Below are 17,954 nucleotides of genomic sequence, written 5' to 3' on the forward strand. Positions count from 1 at the left end.
GATTTTTTTTTCATTCACAGAAGTCTAGGCTGATCCTGTTTTTGAGCAGGGGGTTGGACTAGATCACCTGTATGTCCCCTTCCAACTCAGTAATTCTAAGTCCCTTGTGTGTGGCAGGAATTTTTCTTATTTTATATTCTACAAATCTTAAAAAGTGCCTAATGGTTAAATAGAAATTCATTTTTAATACTAAATGTACACACAATACACAGCACTTCGATTAACACTAGGCCTACTTTGATTAACACTAGGATTCTTGGTTTTTAGGCTGCACCTTAAAAGTTTCTGAAACACAACTACGTTATTTCCTTTTCCTCATTTTCTTTCCCTCCCCAGCATGCTACTTAAGGACTTTGCAAGTTCATAAAAAGTTAAACCATCAAACTTCTCACTGCCAGTGCTCAGCCATGACTCTATGAAGAAAAGGATAGCTTTGATCATGAGGACAGCATTTCCCTCAGCAGACAATAATCATAAGCCAACTTCACACAAGGTGAAGGTCAGGGTCACTGGGACCCGAACTAGTGGGGCAGATGATGCAGCTACCAGACAGGCCTGGCAAGTAGTGATGAACTCCCCTCCAGAAAATCAAGCAACTTTTAAAAAACCTCCATACATTAACTCTATTTTTAGTCCAATCTCTGCATGCAGATTCCATCACATTCAGTTCACAAACTCTGGCTTGGAGAATTCCTAGAGACTTGGAGGTGGCCCTGGAAAGGCAGAGTTTGAGAAGGAAATAGAGCTTAGTGAGAATTCAATGTCATGTAAAGCTGCTATTTCATCCAAAGGAACTATCTCTCAGGTCTGGAGATCCATTGTAATTCCAGAAGGCCTCCAGGTTCCACTTTGGGATTGGTGACCCCAAACCACACTTAAGATGACACAAAGGCTCAAAAAGATATCGACTCCAACATTTAAAAATATTCACCTTTACATCAAATGCAGAATTAAGAAATCAATTGCAGTTTGGTTATCTGCAGCACACACTTAAGTTACCTTTGCTCCCCATCTTTTTCCTTCTAAAGAAAAGAGGATCCAGGTCAGAAAATACAGGGTTTGTTTTTTTTAAAGAAGACAAGCTCTCCAGGGTTTATTTTTTAAAAGATTAAACAATGCAATGGGTTGAGGAAAGTGAGGGCAACTGATCAACTAAGCATTTAATAAATTTTGAGTTATTTTTTCCTTATATTTGAAATCTACAATGAAATGGATATTTCAATATCGTGTTTATTGTATTATCACCCTGCCCGTCAGGCAGGGAGAGATCGAAGTAGATTTAGGCAAAAACCTAATTCCTTCTCCACATTTCACTTCTCCCGCCTTCCTTGTAAACGCGCTGGCAGGAGTTCGAACAAACTCAACCTGCGCTGCTCTGTTCCCCCAGCCAGTTTTATCTCCCAGCAGCAGAAGGAAAGGGGCCGGTCAGAGCGGTTTCCCGCCGACAGCCACCTTCCCTTCTCGCCCATGCCAGGATGTCTCACCAGTGTGGTTGCGGGAGGCTAAAGGGAAGCTGCGCCTAATTCGGCGGAGGGGATTTGGCGAAGCGAGAGGCCGAGGAGCGCCGGTCACATACAGAGCGTTGGTGTAGGGAAGTCACCTCTTGCGCAATGAAGGGACTATGTTGTACCCAGAGATCCCCAGCGGACCCAGGTTCGCACCGGGAAGGAGAGCGATTAAAAGTGCTTCAGGGCGAGAGGCTAAGAGTGCCTGGTTCTGACCACTGCCTCATCCCCTGTCGGGAATGAAGGACCAAGATGCTCCAGTTCTGAGGACGGGTCTTCCAGAGACACTTGAAAGGGAGTCTCCGAAGGGAGTGGACGGCCCAGGAGAGCAGTGTACGACAGACGCCCTCTCGCCTCCCCGGGAACTGGATCCAGCAGTAACCGCGCCAGAGAGGGGGAGAGAGAGAACCCTCTTGCCCGGTCCTCCCGCCCAGGGGATCCTGTTGCCAGTTCCTGCCCGTCTGTCCTCCGCTCTTTCCCTTACCTTTGCCCCCCTTCCTGGCTCCAACTTGAGACTCGCTCGCGGTCCCCTTTTTTGCAAGAAGCGTCCCGCCGAACAGCCCCGGCTACCGCTGGCAAGACGAGCCGGTGGGGCTTTGACTAAAATAGGCAGCGACGGAGCCGCCACGAGGCAGGCTGCGGGCGGCGCTAGCTGGGGGGGGGGGGGGGGGTCAGCGGCAGAACAGCAGCGGCCGGTCAAAAGAGCGCGCAGGCGCTTGCAGGCAATTTCGACCGCCGCCCGCCAGACGGCGGGTATCCTGTTGGGGGGATGGGACTCTCCCTTGGCTTCCAGGGCCAGAGAAACTCCGTCCGAAAGTCCACTCTTCTGGCGACGTACAAGTTGCTTAACAGCCGCGTGCTTTTCTTCGTTACTTATAGAGCGATTTTAAACAAAATTTTAAAAATCCAGACCTCCCTACAAGAATTTTAGAACAGCGTTACTTCCCGCTCCCCAGCAACCTTGTGAGGTAGGTTAACTTGAGAGACAGAACAGGCTGGGAAGTGGAGCTAGGAACCCTGTCCTAGCAGGAACCCCCTCCCCCCAGGGCAGATAGTAGCAGAAGGGAGTTACCCTAGTGGAAGGAAGAAGTAACCCCCTTCAGGAGGTGGCAACACCAAGGAGGAGTGGGCAGAGAAGGGTCTGCAAGCAGGTAAATGCCATAGTTTGAGGAGAGCTGTCTGATTCAAGTGACACCCTTGCCAGGCCAAATTCAGGTTGATAGGAAGGGGATGCAGGCGTTTAATCTAAGTTTTCCATGTTAACCTGGGAAACGGCTTTCAGTGCTGCCTCTGTTACACAACTTGATAAATGGAAACAAACCTGACATTAAAAAATCCCTATATTCAGGATCTAGTGAGTGAACATTTTAATTTTCAGGACATTCTGCTGCTGCTCTAGAAGTCACTGTGTTCCTAGTAAAGAACTTAAAAGGGAGAATCTAAAAGGAAATTGCTAGATTAGAACAATAAAATCATAGAGTTGGAAGGGGTCCCACGGCCATCTAGTCCAACCTCCTGCACAATGCAGAAAATTCACAAATACCTCCCCCATACACCCCAGTGACCCCTGTTCCATACCCAGAAGATGGCAAAAACCCTCCAGAATCCCTGGCCAAACTGGCCTAGCAAAAAATCCTTGCTTTATGCCAAAGTGGTGATCAGCATTTCCCTGGGCATGGAAGAAAGGGCCATGAGAGCTAAGCACTGATGCAACCTTTGCTACCCTTCTTCCCGTGATCTGCCTAAGTTCACAGAATCAGATGGCCATTTAGCCTCTGTTTAAAAACCTCCAAAGAAGGAGTATTCAAGAACTTCAAGACAACTGCAGTAATCTTGTATATGGAGAACATAAAGTTGATGTTGCAACTCAATCAGAATGTAATATTACACTGCTTGGTGAAGAATAGTACTTGCAATGATAAGTAGTAACATAAATAGAACCTCCTAGATAAGACCAGTGGTCCATCTGCTTCAACCAATTGCCCTGTACAACCAAACCAAAACGGCATACCAACTGAGGCTGTTCCCCCGATGTTACCTCCCAGAATGAGTTCAGAAGATGGCTCCCTTCAGTTTTACATGTCCTCAGTGGGTCAGAGACTGTGAGAGAAGATATGCTAATAGTACTTCCCATTCAGTAGCCCCTTTGCCCACTCTTCTGCCCAGAGCAGAAAGCATTTCTCCAGGTTTACCATATCTCTAGTGGGGAAGGATTTTTGGACTGTTGCATGGAAGCACCTGCAAGTTATACTGTAGAAAATAATAAGAGTCCTGTTGCAGCTTAAAGACTAACTAAATTTGTGGTAGGGTAGGAGTTTTCATGACTGAGTGCTCACTTAGAGACCAGTGAAATTTAAAAGTATTAGCTTTTAGAGACCAGTGAGATTTTGGGGGTATTAGCTTTTAAGAGTCAAAGCTCCTTTTGTCAGATGAAGGGAGTTTTGACTCTCGAAAGCTTATGCCCTGAAAGTTTTGTTGGTCTCTAAGATGCTACTGGACCCGAATCTAGCTGTTCTACTGCAAACATGATTCCCCTCTGAAACTACTACAGAGGATCCTTCTCTCCAAAGATGGTTTGGTAAAAAAGCAATCCTTGTGAGGTAACCAGAATTCCCAGTAGATCCTCCAGTCTTTCATGCGTTATTAGAGAATGGATCAAACTGACTTTTTTCTACTGGTGACAAAGTTTTGACCATCAAAACATGCTCTGCTAGGGTTTGTGGGACCAGCATGTACAAAAGCCATGTGAAATTGGGCTAGGGTAGAATTAGGTCAGATCAAGTGAAAAAGATGGCTGGATCCAACCCAAACATTTCCAAATTGAAGACTTTTAAAACTTGAAGAGTCAGTGAAACTCTGTCTAAGCAGACACTGAAAAAAAAGCCTCAAAGTTTCAAAGACCTTGTTGAAAAGCAAAACTATTTACTTAATAGCAACATATTAGCTGGATTTAGTGTGATTACAAAGTTACCTCAGTTTTTATTATCTGTTCACCTATGCATCCTACCACTGATTCCATTTGACCTTTTCCCCTCCTATTATATAAAACAATTTGTTTATTATCAACTTCCAAAAGCCCCTCAAGTACCATTTTAGAAGCTGAATATAAGAAGGTGATTTTGTCTCTTCCCTCAGTTCCCAGGGCTGGGCAATCATAATATAATATAATCAGGGCTGGCCCTAGCCCTTTTGGCACCCTAGGCAGCACAGTTGTGCCCCTTCCCCCAGTCACCGTGCCTACCACCTACTTGCGAGTAGTCCCTTGCCAGCTACCTACTCGCGAGTAGCCCCACACCTGCCACCTACCCATGAGTAGCCCCACGAGTAGGTGCAGGGCTACTCACGAGTAGGCGGCAGGTGCAAGGCTACTCATGGGAAGGGGCGGTGGCCACCTGACTGGCATGACTTAACTAGGCCTGACTGCTTGCTCCTGTTCAGCAGCAGCCCCCCATGGCAGCCAGTGTGATTTAGCAGTTGCCAACTCCAGGATGGGAAATTCCTGGAGATTTGAGGAGTGAAGCCTGGAGAGGGTGGGTTTAAGGAGGTGTGGGACCTCAGAAAAAGTACAATGTCATAGATTCCACCCTCCAAATCAGCCATTTCCTCTTAGGGAACCATTGTTGCCAATTGCCAGGTGAGGGCTGAAGATCACTCAAATTACAACTGCTCTCCAGATGGCAGAAATTTTAATTATATTTTAATTATATTGACTGGTTTTTAAATGATGTTAAACCTAAAGTTTTATATTTGTTAAATTTAAAGTTTTATATTTATCATTGTATGTTTATGAAATGCTGTTAGCCGCCCTGAGCCTGCCTAGGCGGGGAGGGTGGGATACAAATAAAATTTTATTATTATTATTATTATTATTATTATTATTATTATTATTATTATTATTATTATTATTATTATTATTATTATTATTATCATCATCATCAGCTCCCCTTGATGTGTGTGTGGGGGGGACTGAATGCTATCACTTGAGTGGGTGGGAAGACCTGAGCCTCTTTCTATTTGTATTTTTCTTCACAACAGACCTTATTCCTGGTGTATGTGTATGTGTGTGTATAAAGTAACTGGGTGGGACAGCCATAGACAAACAAAGAAGAATAAAATACATATAAGGGCTGCTCTGCAAGAAAGAAGAAGAAAAAAGAGAAAACCCTGCATGTACATTAGGGAAGAGGGTGAGACCACCATAACAACATTGACATGTACTTTGGTTTTTGATAATCAGGGATGTGCATACAGAAAAAACCTGCTTCTCCATGCACATCACTGTTGCTGGACTGGAGGATGCAAGTGCAATTTGAATGCTGCTAATGGAACAGTAAATATGTTACTAATGATAATAGTGGAGTCCTAAGCAGTTATACCCTTCAAAGTCTATGAAAAATGGGCTTAGAAGACTGTCATTGTTTGGGATTGCACCGCCAATCAGCTATTGTTCTAGTATTTGCTTATTTCAGCAGAGACCCTAGATTAGTTTGCAAACAAAAACCACAGGTAGCAATGGTAGTGTTATATTTAATTTAAAGATATGAAAATAGCAACACAGCCCATTTAAGACCCCATGAGCTGTATTATGTTGCTAATGAATTATAAAATTGATTAACATCAAAACAACGAACACCCTTGAAAATACTTTCCTATGAATCACTTAGACAATGTGCTTGTTATGCTGATTAATTATATGCTTTGCTTCCTTTCTGAGGCACAACATACAAATGCTTTTGTTAGAGAAACCAGTAGACAGTGCAATGATAAGTCCCACAGTGATACTTTTTTGTTTCAATAGCATTTGATGGAGTAGCCATCAGCCATTTAGAAAGTACATTATATCCTGAAGGTGCTAGACCCTGTGAGTGTAGTGTCAAAAATGGGGTGCAATATTGCTTTCCCACAGCACTGTCATCATACTCTGTGGCATGCAAATTGAGTGAGGTTGTTGCATTAGAGTAATGATATGTTGGTACCGCTTTGCAACAGCCAACGCAATTAGATGCAGAAGAGCAGCAAATGGCCGAGGACCTGTCTACCTTAGGGACCGTGTCTCCCCATATATTCCCCAGAGGGTACTTAGATCTGGATCAGAAAACCTATTAGAGATCCCCAGGCCGAGGGAGGCGAGATTGAAGGCTACAAGAGAAAGAGCCTTCTCTATTGCGGCCCCCCACTGGTGGAACCAACTCCCAGACAATGTTAGAACCTTGCGGGATCTTACCCAAATCTGCAAGGCCTGCAAAATAACATTATTTTGAATGGCCTTCAACCAAAGTACATAGTTGCCCAACATCATGGCATGGAACTTAGCACCAAAACTGTTGATTTAAAATTGTATTAATAATTTTAAATTACAAATTGTTTAATTTTAACTGATATTATTAGAATCGATTTTATTGCTCTATTGTTTTAATGTTTCATTATTGATATTTAATGTTGTTAGCCGCCCTGAGCCTGCTCCGGCAGGGAGGGCGGGATATAAATACGAAAAATAAATAAAATAAAAACATTGTTCAAAACAGTTGTGTTGGCACAAAATCAGAAGGAGAGGGTCATGACAGGACTGGGATTCCAGACATGTTCTATGCTTCACAGCTCATAATACACAACTCACTCTGTTGGTGTAACTCTATGGCTTAATTCCTGGAGCATAGAAATGAAGAACAGGTGAAATTGACATTGAGCAACTACAGAGAGCATGTCTCAGCACAACTTAGTAGTGGAGAATCCACATCTATCAGGGATTGTGAAGAAAGGCATCTACATTTATTTTTACCCTTCCTCCATGGCACTACAATGACTATGTGGCTTTCCTTTCCCTATTTTATTCTTATAACAGTCTTTTGAGGTAGATGAGACTGCTGCTCTTCCCAGGTGACCCATTAACCCTAGTTTGATGTTCCAGTTAGGAATCCAGGTTTTCTCCATCATTGTACAACAGTCTAGCCATTATAGCACACTGGGTTCCAGAGACAAGGATCAAAAGTATACATGAGCATGAACTAAACCACGAATCGCAATTCGTGCATGAATCAGGCTGATTCGTGGTTGACTCCAAACCGGTCTGGACCGTGGTGCTTTGTTTTGTTTTTGTTTTTCCAGACAGTCTGGCACTGATTCAATCAATTCCAAGCAGTGCTGGGGGTGGACTTCTGGGAGCCCTAGAAACACCCACAGCAGCTTGATTAGCATCTCCAGGAGCCAATCACAGAGCTCCCATTCTGAAGCATGAAGAGTTGTTGTGAAAGCTGAAATGAGCTTTCCTAGGGCACCTGCTTTTGAGAACTTATAATTCAGACATTCCAAATCCAACCTTGGCAGGCAAGTGAAGGAGAGCCTGCTGAAGGCTCCCAGTGAGTTTTACACCTCCTGAACCAAAGAAACTAATGGAACATGAACTGGGCCAGAAATCAAACAAATAATGAAATGAATCACCATTTCCCCCAGTTCATGCCTATTCCTAATCCAAAGAATAACAATATCCAGCATCTCTTTTTCTAAAATTAATGTGGACCTAAAAATGAAGTCAGCTAGGAAGATTGAGGAAAGCAGCCAGAGATGGTAAAATAAGCAATATTATAAACAATATAGAAAAAGAAAACTACTAAATGACAAAGTGACTTCACATTTCCCCCCCATTTAAAAAATCTGGAGATATGTGTGGTTCATCAGTTTCCAATTCATTAGCCCCACTCTGTTTCCTTGTGTTAGAAATGTCTCTGATGAACAAATGTCTTAGAACAGACTGTACAATAAGCTTTTCATAGTACAAACAAAATAGCGAATTAACAGCAGAAGAAATGAACCAACAGGAGTTCTGTTTATGTATAATTTACTGGGGGGATGACTTATAAGATGTATCTTACTTGACTGTGTGTGCTAAGAATAATCCATTATGTCTTTTGACAAATTTATTTTCTTGCATCAAGCAATGAATGAAATATTAGCTAAAAGGACTGACTGTTAAGTAATGACATGCAGAAAAAGTGCTTGAAGGTGATGGTTTAAAATTAACTAAGCTAATCAGACAGTGGCAATAGATTTTTTTTATGTAGCAACTGCAGAGATGTCTTGCACATGTCCTGATACAAACTAAAGTAGTTTAAAAAGCACTATGTCACAATTATCCTGTGGATCTGCTGTGCCAATGGCTTGCTAACACTAGCATTATAGTGCTCAGCAATTATGTTATCTTGAAGACTTCTGGATCCTAAGGCACCACCCCCAGTATAACATTAGGAATCACTGCCGAAAGAAAGAAAAATGACTGTTTCTGTATATTTAATTTTGACCCAGTTCTTGTGGCTCAAGGATGCTGTGATAGTGTCCCAGTTTTGCTTGGGGGCTATTTCAGTTCAGAATCTAGATTTCAGTTTCACCTCCAGTAGCTCTGTTCTTCTCATGGAGAACAGAATTCTTTGGTCTTATTATTTAAGGATTTACAGTTTTCTCTCTTCCATAATTTTCTATATGCATTTTTATTATATCTTTAATGTTGGTAGATAGAGCTTAAATTCCGTATTTTCCTACAATCTTCAGGCTCTTTGGGTACAGCAGTCCTGACTCATGTCTATGCTAAGATGACCAACTGTCACATAGCTGTAGCAGTGCCAGTTGCCTCCCGAAGTGGATAGTTATGAGGTGGCTGAAGGTGAAAAAAGGTGCCCCAACCATGTTGATGTCTGCTGCAGCAGTGTCCATGGCAATTCCACTGCAGTGTTCTGTTCCCACATTGTTGTAAGGTGGGGGCAGCATGATATAGCAGGTAGGACCAATAGGAAACATGATTGAGGAGGCAGAGCCAAGCATCGATCACTGGCAGGCTGGAGAGGGGTGGGCCAGAGGAGCAATGCTCCTCCTATGCTGGACATCCCCCATAAAGAACCAGTTCCCATCACAAGACCCAGCCACCTGTCAGTGGAGAGGGAGTCATCACTCATCAGTCCCACTGACACTCCACAGTGGGACTCTATGCACAAAGCACACAGGGCACCAGAGGCTGATGATGAACAAGAACATGGATATCTGAGTGCCCCCACTCACCACCATCCATTGTGGTCAGATGCCCCCCCCCAGCACCAACAGCATTCTCATTCCTATCCATGTGCTGCCCCCACTAGAGACTCAGTAGGAGGAGGGATTGAGAGGGACTGGGGGGGGAGCTGGAGAAATTCAAAGAGGTCTCCCAGGAGCCTTTCAATGCACTTCTGTTCTTTACCAGCATCCCTCACAATGGCAAGAAGCCCCTCCAGGTACCCAGCAGCCAATGTCACAGATGCTGCCTGCCCCTCTATCTATTGTTGGCGCCTGACAAAGGCTTCCTGCAACTCATCACTATTCTCCAACTACTCCTGCTCAGTTACAGAGTATTTCCTGTTCTTTGTTTAAAACAATTTTATTTGGTAACATATGGTAACATATTTCTTGCATCATTAATAACTTCTTTTATCTATCCCATATATTACTTTCTACCCACCCCTCCCCCGTTACTTGACCCCCGCCGGTGTGATTTACTTGAAATACTAATATTTAAAGGTACTCTTAACTAATAAAAACAAAAATTAATATTCTCCTTTTTTCTAAGACTTAATCATTATCAAAAATTGTCCAATGTCCTATTTTCCACTCTTTTTCTACATATCTTCTGAACTTTTCCCGCTCCATCTTAAAAATTCCTACATCATAGTCTCTTAAAATTCTTGTTAATTTGTCCATTTCACGCCACGTCATAACTTTTACAATCCAATGCCATTTCTCTGGTATTTTTTCTTGCTTCCACAACTGCGCATACAATGTCCTAGCAGCTGAATGCAAGTACCAAATTATAGTTCTATCTTCTTTTGGAAATTTTTCCATTTGTAATCCCAACAGAAAAGTCTCTGCAACTTTCTTAAAATCATATCCCAAGATCTTAGAAACTTCTTGTTGAATCATCTGCCAATACTTTTTTGCTCTTTCACAAGTCCACCTCATATGGTAGAAAGAACCTTCTTGTTTTTTACATTTCCAACATCTATCTGGCATCTTGTTGTTCATCTTTGCCAATTTTTTAGGTGTCATATACCATCTATACATCATTTAAAAACAGTTCTCTTTAATACTATGACACGTCGAGAGCTTCATAGAGTTCTTCCACAAGTATTCCCAAGTTTCCACCTGTATTTCTTTATTTACATTAATTGCCCATTTAATCATTTGAGATTTCACTACTTCATCCTCCATAGACCATTTTAAAAGTAATTTATATATTTTTGAAATTAATTTTTCATTGTCTTCAAGCAGAACTTTTTCCATTTCTGTTTGTTCTTTTCTTATTCCTTCAGTTTTGATATCATTATCCACCAAACTCTTAATTTATTGCATTTGAAAACAATCATATTTATTGTTCCACTCTTCAGCAGTTTTCAATTCTATTTTGCCACTTTGTATTTTTAATAATTGATTGTATGACAACCACTTTTCTTCACCTATCTCAGCTGTTATTTTTTTTACTTCAGCTGGCACTATCCATAGCGGTCTTCTCTCATCTCCATATTTCTTATATTTCATCCATGTATTTAACAAATTATTTCTTATATAATGGTGAGAGAAAAATGTCCATCTTCTTTTTTCCATAATACAAATACGCGTGCCAGCCAAATTTATTTCCATGACCTTCCAGCGCTAAGAGTTTTTTATTTAACAGCATTATCCATGCTTTTATCCACACTAAACAAACTGCTTGATATAATTTTAAATTCGGTAATTGAAATCCACCTCTCTCTTTTGCATCTGTCAAAATTTTCATTTTGATCCTTGGTTTCTTCCCAGCCCACACAAATTCTGAGATTTTTCTTCTCCATTTATCAAATTGTTTACCATCTTTCAAAATAGGAATAGTTTGAAACAAATACATTATTCTTGGTAGAATATTCAGCTATTCTACCAAGCTTTTCTGCCCAGCAATGACAAATTAAGTTTATTCCATTTTAACATATCTTCATCCATTTTACGCTATAGCTTCTCATAGTTATTTTTGAACAAATCAATATTCTTCATTGTTATCTCCACAACCAAGTATTTTACCTTGGAGGTAACGTCACAGCCCGTCAGTCTCTGCAAGGCCTGTTGCTTGTTTATTTGCATATTTTTACATAAAAACTTTGATTTTTCTTTGTTAATACAAGTCCCGCTAACTCCCCATATTCTTGTATTTTGGCTAACAACAAAGGTGTAACTTGTTTAGAATTTTCATTTATAAACATTATATCATCTGCAAATGCTCTATATTTGTAAGTAAATCCTTTTATTCTTAATCCTTCTATTTCTTTATCGTCTTGAATCTGCATCAATAATATTTCAAGAGTCATTATAAACAACAGTGGAGAAAGCGGACAGCCTAGTCTTGTACCTTTGCTAATTGTTATATCTTCTGTAAGATTTGTGTTTATACATAGTCTTGCAGTAGATATTGCTTTTATCATTCTTATAAAGCTTTCTCCGAACTCCATTTTCTCCATTACTGCAAACATAAAGTCCCAGTTTAAATTGTCAAATGCTTTCTCTGCATCCACAAAGAATAATGCTACTTCCTTTTCTGGATGTCTTTCATAATATTCTACAATATTTACAACAGTTCTAATATTGTCTCTTTGCCTTTTGGGAAGAAACCCCGCTTGTTCCTCCTTTATAAAATTTATCAGATGTTGTTTAAGCCGTTCTGCCAAGATTCTTGTATATATTTTATAGTCATTATTTAATAGCGAAATTGGTCTGTAATTTTTTACATTCGTGACATCTCTATCTTCCTTTGGGATCAACGAAGTAACAGCTTCCTTCCATGTGTTTGGTATTTTCCCTTTTATTCTTATCATGTTCATCAACTTTTGCAATTTCGGTATTAACTCCTCTTTAAAGGTTTTAAGCTGTATTTCCATCTGGCCCAGGTGCCTTTCCATTTTTCATTGTGTTAATTGCTGCTTCAATTTTTATTTTTTCAATTGGATCATTCAAAACTTTTCGCATATTTTCTGTTAAGGGTTCTATTTTTATCTTTTGTAAATACTCATCTATCTTTTCTTTCTTTATGTTAACAATTTTATTTTCTCTCTTTTTCGTCAGTTGCCAAGCCAAATATTTTCCAGGTTTGTTTGCATTCTCAAAAGATTTCTGCTGCAATCTTTTCAAATTTCATTCCAATTCTTTATTTAACAAATGTCTCATTTGCGTTTGTAGTATTGTAATTTCCCTTATAATTTTCTTTTCCCCTGGCCTTTTTCTCAACTCCCCTTCTTTTTTCTTTTATTTCATTTTGAATGTCCAACAACTGTTTTTCTTTTGCTCTCTTATCTTTACTATTCAAAGTAATCAATATTCCTCTCATTACTGCTTTGTAGGCATCCCAGACCATCTGAAATTCTATATCCTCTTTGTCATTCATTTGAAAGAAAGCTTTAGTTTCATTTTCTAGGTATGTCACTATTTCTTTATTCTGTAGTAAATCTTCATTCAATCTCCATCTTCTCAACTTCTTAGACAATTTTGTAATCCACATTATTGGGTTATGATCCGCCCCAATTTTTGGTAAAATCTCTGTTTTCCTTGTTATAAGACCTAAATCTTTAGTGCCCCACAACATGTCAATTCTGGAAAATGTTTTATGTCTTGCTGAAAAAAAGGTGTAGTCCTGTACTTCAGGGTTAAATTTCCTCCATATATCCTCCAAATTTTCTTGCTTGACCAATTCAAAAAACGATTTTGGCAATTTTCCTTCTTTATTATTATTTTCCCCCCCAGACTTATCCAGTGTATTCTTAATTGTTCCATTAAAGTCCCACATTATCAGAACTTGATCGTAAGTCAATTCATCAAATTGTTGTGTAATGTCTTTAAAAAAAAAAACCTTTGCACCATTTGGTGCATACAGTCACAATAACAATGTGTTTTTTTGCATTTAATATAATTTCTACTGCAACAAATCTTCCATCTTTGTCTTTAAACACTAATTTCGGCTCCAATTCTTGTTTAATATAAAAAATCACTCTCCTTTTCTTCTGTTCAGCCAATGAATAAAATTCTAGTCCCAATTGTTTATTCCATAAAAATTTGTAATCCTTTTGTTTAATATGCACTTCTTGTAAACAAACTATATTACAATTTTGCTTTTTAATCCAATGAAATGTTGCCCTGAATTTAGTCCATTTACATTCCAAGACAATAATTTGTAATCCATCATGGTGCAAATTCTTTATGTTCTTCATAAAAGCTATGCAGTTCCTGTGCATTTGTAATTGTGGTTCTTTTCCCCTGAAGTTCAAAGCTCAAGCATTCAGGTATAATCCATCTATACCTCATTTGATTGTCCTGTAATTTTTCTGTCAGTTTTTTATATGTTCTTCTATCATTTATCACTTGCCTTGGCAACTCCTTCATAATTCTTACTCTGCTGCCTCCCACTATCAATGTCTTTTCAAAATTTTTGTTCATGATCTTTCCCACCATTTCTTTTGTCATATATCTTATGACAACATCTCTTCGTAAATTATTTTTTTGGGCATAGAGTTCACTCTGAACATATAATCATACATACTTTTAGTCTCTTCAGGATCTTCCTCTAAAAATTCTGCAATTATTTTTATTATATATTCTTTCAAGTCACCATCTTTCTTTTCAGGTACTCCTCTCAGACATATCTGAGTCTCCATCAATTTGCAGTCATGTATTGCCACTTTTTCTTGTATTTTCAACAAAGTGGAGTCATGTGCTTTCATTCTCCCTTCTACCTCCTGCACTTTTTTAGATGTTTCTTCTGTCTCATTTCTGAGATCTTCAATATCTTTTTTAATCTCTTCTATAATTTCTTTATTAGATGCAGTTATCATCTCTTTCATACCTTTCACCATTCTAGCCTCCATTGCCTCTAATTGGTCCTGCATTTTCTCCAATGAGGTAGCCCTTGCACGGGTTTGCTTGTGTTCTGACATTTAAAACACCGAAAATTTTGATCTCACCAATTTCAAATTTGACTATCAGATTCAAAAGATTAGAGCTTGCTTTTTTACAAGCCTAATTTCACTGTCCTCAGAGCTTCCCAGACCGAGATATTAATTTTTAAAGTTTTTTAATCCTTCAAAATGGCGGTCACGACTTTTTGCTTCTCTCTGAAAAAAGGTTTCTAAGGCTTCTAAGGTCCATTATAAACAACATGTCCAATAATATTTATCTTCTTATCCTCACCTCAATTATTTCCAACAATTTTAATGTCCCAAACACTTAAAAAAATTATTTTAATTTTAACCTCCTTGCAATGGCTGCTGATGTTTCTCTATGGTATTATAGTCCTAGAGTAGGCTTTTCATCTGCTCCTTCCTGCTTTACTTGCCACCAAATCTCATTTTCACTGGTAAAGAGATCTCACGATACTTGACGTACTTCCTGTGTTGATTGTATATGCTGCAGGTCTGTGACGATGGTGCTCTTTTTTCAAAACTGCAAGTAGACCAAACAATAAATTCCTTCACACTTTTTAGCACTGTCCTTTAAATTTACAAAGTCCAAATTTCACCTCTTCCTCCCTTCTTCTTCCAAGCTTTCTATATTTCCATTTCCCACCTTCTGAATTTATTCTGTTTAACTGTAAATAGTCCCGAAATGAAAGATAGTAATCTGTACCTTTTCTGCCAATTATCCAGATCCACACCGGTCTTGTGTAGCTTTAGATGTTTAGCAATGTCCAAGAAGGTTAGGATTCTGTCGAGCTTATGTCAAATAAATGACTCTGAGAACTTCTGCAGATGATGAATATGCAACTCATCTCTGGAGACCCCTCAAAGCCTCAAAGGAGCTCCCCTCCCCGGGACTCCCTTTTAGCCAAGGTAAATCTCCTCAAAGTTTTCTATGCATATCTTGGACTAATCTCTCACTGAGAAAAGTAGGCAGTAGGCATTAATTTGCCTTCCACTACCCCGAACAGAAGTTCCCGCCTGCTCCTGTTATGAGAAGCAGCTCAGCTCGGCATTTTCCTCCCCCAGAAGTCCAGAGTATTTCCTGTTCTTGACAGCCTTATTGATATTTCAGTAAGAAGAAACTTCTGCACCAATCTCTTTGATAGGCCTTTTCTGGTATGCAGGGTAGTGAAAGTATATGCTGATGTAATTACATGCCCCCTTAAACTGTATCAAGCTGCATAACAATTATGCATGTGAGAGCATCTGGAAGCATAAGAGAAGGTGGTGAAGAGCAGTGAGCATGAGAGAATTTTAATTTATATTTATGATGACAATATTGGTACTGCAAGATGTATGGAGAATAAATACCTTGGCATGTTGTGACTCGGGACAGATGGCTGCAGAAAACCATTGTGAATGTTAGGAAATATCCCAGAGTGCCCATTATGTATAACTTAGCACTTGTGTGTGAAACTCCTCAGGAAATTCACAAATCATCTTAATTTGGTTTATCTTACAAACATAGCTGAAAAGCAAAGCAGTTTGATGGATGAATTAATGGAGAAGAAAAAAATTGTCCTTGTTCAACTCTTTTACTACCTGATTGCTTCCCAAGATACGGCTGCTGAAAACAGGTGAAGAAAAAAAAAGAGACAGCCTTACTGGGAGGCTGGAATTCCATGAGCAGATCAGCAAATGCGTTACTTGGCTGTGAAAAGCAGCTGTCACCGAAATCTAGATCAGGGTCACAGTACTGGTGACTGTACTCTCATCTTGTGCTTTCTCTTTGTTCTAAGCTGTACTAGGCAGAAAAGAACTTTGTCCATTTTCCTCCACCTAGTAAGCCGCCCTGAGACACTTCGGTGCGAAGGGCGGGGTATAAATCCCAATATAAATAAATAAATAAATAAATAAATAGTGTGGCTTTAAGCATCCCTGTAGAGGAATTTCTATCTGATAAAAAGCATGAAGGATAGTGCTGGCTTCCCCTACCCTAGAGCCATAACCTAGATCTATACTGCACACTCCAATTAATTGCTTTTCAGTATGAAATTACATATCTGGAGCTCTAATCCTGGGATTCTAACATCATACTTACACTGATCCCTAGTACTACTGACCAATGGAGTTGGTCAGGAATGCATACTTGGGGGTTGGACAGAGCATGTACACATTTCGCTGTGAGAATCTGATGCAGACTATGTTGTATGGGTAGAAGAGAAAGGGACAAGATGTCCAGCATATTTTGATGTACAAAAGCCTGACAGCCTGGAAACTTTGAAGTCAGTTCACTTTGTATCAAAATGAAACAGGGATCCAACTGTACCTTAAAGACTAACAGCATTTTTTTCCCAGACCAGTTTTGTGATCAATCAATTGTTTATCATGATCCAAAGTCAGAAGTCAAAATCAACAAAACATATACATTAGTTGCTTGTCGTGAATATTGTAAATATAAATATACATTTGGTAGAATAAAATTTGTTAAAACAAAGCCATGCTCTTCTGCCTGATTAACCATGTCAAGGCACAAAAGTTAGCTACCTTAAAGGTATTTTCATTACAATTAGTCAAAAATTGATTGGATCTGTCTATGAATACTCCCTCTAATCTGTGAAGTTTTGTGAGCAAAAATTCTATTTTGTGAGCTACTGGCATTAAAAATGTCAGCTACTGCATAAACAAGTTTGCTTTGGGGCCATTTTTCTTGAGCTGAGACAAAAAGGTGTGAACTGGAGGCTAAAAAACTGTGAGCTAGCTCACACTAACTCAGCTTAGAAGAAACACTATTGCCTGGATATTTGGACATAATAGGAGTGATATACATATTCTGAATGTTCTGGTAAAGAACAGTTTTGTGAATAAATGCTCTGGAATGTTCCAGCAGCTTTATGTTTGAACCAGTCAGTAAAAGAGAATGTCCATCTTTTTCATCCTCTGGGTTCCACAGCAGCCTGCTGAGGGCAATTTCTGTGGAAACATGAAACCCTGTTAATGCTGAGCAGCACTGAATTGGAGCTATGTTGTACTTGCCACTAGTCAAGTACCCACCAGCTGCCAGTCAGGTTGAGGATATAGGCAGACTATGCTGCAGGCTCAGGGGTGGGGTGAGGAGAGAAAATAAATGCAGTCATTCTCTTCGCCAGAAAGAGAGGCAAACATTTTAGTTGTATATCACCAGCACAGAGGAAGCAAGTGCTACAGATTAGGGATGCTGCAGTCATAGCAGTGGGGGACCAATTTGGTGGGGGTTCACACTACCAGATAGTGTCACTACCTTGATATAAATCCCACCACACCTCCTATGGAAAAAGGCAGCTGACCTTGCATTCAATTGTAAAGGAAGTGTGGGATTCTACTTTTTCCTAAGAAACTGGAGTTTGCAGGTAAAGGGATCTGAACTCTGTCTCTCCTTATAATGCTGGTCTCAGCCATATTCTCACAGCCTAGATGACTTCTTGTACAAGGTCTAAAAGACCAAAAAAAAAAAAAATCTGCATTGCAGTAAGGCAGGGGTGAC

General features: G+C 39.8%; 1 protein-coding gene across 1 annotated transcript in view; it reads right to left on the reverse strand.

Moving 5' to 3' along the window:
• The window catches only part of LOC132570923 (popeye domain-containing protein 3-like), a 70,139-nt gene extending 67,979 nt beyond the window's left edge, over positions 1 to 2,160 (reverse strand). The window contains exon 1 of the mRNA XM_060237568.1: positions 1,990 to 2,160. The gene's annotated coding sequence lies outside the window, so the exon portion shown is untranslated. The remainder of the gene's footprint in view (positions 1 to 1,989) is intronic.
• Between the last annotated feature and the right edge of the window lie 15,794 nt (positions 2,161 to 17,954).

This window comes from Heteronotia binoei, chromosome 1 (assembly GCF_032191835.1).
Source record: "Heteronotia binoei isolate CCM8104 ecotype False Entrance Well chromosome 1, APGP_CSIRO_Hbin_v1, whole genome shotgun sequence".
Lineage (NCBI taxonomy): Eukaryota > Metazoa > Chordata > Lepidosauria > Squamata > Gekkonidae > Heteronotia > Heteronotia binoei.